The sequence below is a fragment of the Triticum dicoccoides genome, unplaced genomic scaffold, assembly GCF_002162155.2.
Source record: "Triticum dicoccoides isolate Atlit2015 ecotype Zavitan unplaced genomic scaffold, WEW_v2.0 scaffold73574, whole genome shotgun sequence".
NCBI classification, from domain to species: Eukaryota; Viridiplantae; Streptophyta; class Magnoliopsida; order Poales; family Poaceae; genus Triticum; species Triticum dicoccoides.
In genome coordinates this window covers 1-1,198 of record NW_021295874.1, presented here as the reverse complement: position 1 = coordinate 1,198, position 1,198 = coordinate 1, and the positions used below count along the sequence as shown (strand labels likewise).

Sequence of the window (1,198 nt, the reverse complement as noted above, 5' to 3'; positions counted from 1 at the left end):
CCTCCCTCTCAACCGCACCAGCGCACGCTTGCCGCGCCACAACGCCGCCGCTAGACTCGTGAATCGTGAGCACCCAGCTATAACTTACCGCACTCGTGCAAAAAAATTAAAAAGGGAATGCAACACGAGGACTTCCCAGGAGGTCACCCATCCTAGTACTACTCTCGCCCAAGCACGCTTAACTTTAGAGTTCTGATGGGATCCGGTGCTTTAATGCTGGTATGATCGCATCCTACATGTTACCCCCATCTTCGACCCTTATCCTTGCCCCTCCCAGCTCCACTACAAAGACGATTGTACATTGCTTTGGCCGCTCCCTCTCAACTACGGAGACGAGTTTAACGCGGTTTCCACCCCTCCCTCTCAACCGCACTAGTGCACGCTTGCCGCGCCACAATGCCGCCGCTAGACTGGTGAATCGTGAGCACCCAGCTATAACTTACCGCACTCGTGCAAAATAATAAAACACGGTAAATATATTACTTACACATGCGTTTTGTTTTGCAAGCGGCGCAAAAAAAATTAAAAAGGGAATGCAACACGAGGACTTCCCAGGAGGTCACCCATCCTAGTACTACTCTCGCCCAAGCACGCTTAACTTAGGAGTTCTGATGGGATCCGGTGCTTTAGTGCTGGTATGATCGCATCCGACATGTTACCGCCGTCTTCGTCCCTTATCCTTGGCCCTCCCAGCTCCACTACAAAGATGATTGTACATTGCTTTGGCCGCTCCCTCTCAACTACGGAGACGAGTTTAACGCGGTTTCCACCACACCCTCTCAACCGCACCAGTGCACGCTTGCCGCGCCACAACACCGCCACTAGACTCGTGAATCGTGGGCACCCAGCTATAACTTACCGCACTCATGCAAAATAATAAAACACGGTAAATATATTACTTACACGTGCGTTTTGTTTTACAAGCAGCGCAAAAAAAATTAAAAAGGGAATGCAACACGAGTACTTCCCAGGAGGTCACCCATCCTAGTACTACTCTCGCCCAAGCACACTTAACTTCGGAGTTCTGATGGGATCCGGTGATTTAGCGCTGGTATGATCGCATCCGACATGTTACCCCCGTCTTCATCCCTTATCATTGCCCCTCCCAGCTCCACTACAAAGACGATTGTACATTGCTTTGGCCGCTCCCTCTCAACTACGGAGACGTGTTTAACGCGGTTTCCACCCCTCCCTCTCA

At 50.9% G+C, this 1,198-nt stretch overlaps 3 non-coding genes across 3 annotated transcripts; all 3 read right to left on the bottom strand.

Annotated features, from left to right (window-relative positions):
* Positions 1-114: 114 nt before the first annotated feature.
* On the bottom strand, positions 115-233 carry LOC119347688. The gene has a single exon (XR_005168498.1). It is a non-coding gene; the product is annotated as a 5S ribosomal RNA (ribosomal RNA).
* A 297-nt stretch (positions 234-530) lies between these two features.
* LOC119347686 lies at positions 531-649 on the bottom strand. Its single transcript, XR_005168496.1, has one exon. It is a non-coding gene; the product is annotated as a 5S ribosomal RNA (ribosomal RNA).
* A 297-nt stretch (positions 650-946) lies between these two features.
* LOC119347687 lies at positions 947-1,065 on the bottom strand. The gene has a single exon (XR_005168497.1). It is a non-coding gene; the product is annotated as a 5S ribosomal RNA (ribosomal RNA).
* Between the last annotated feature and the right edge of the window lie 133 nt (positions 1,066-1,198).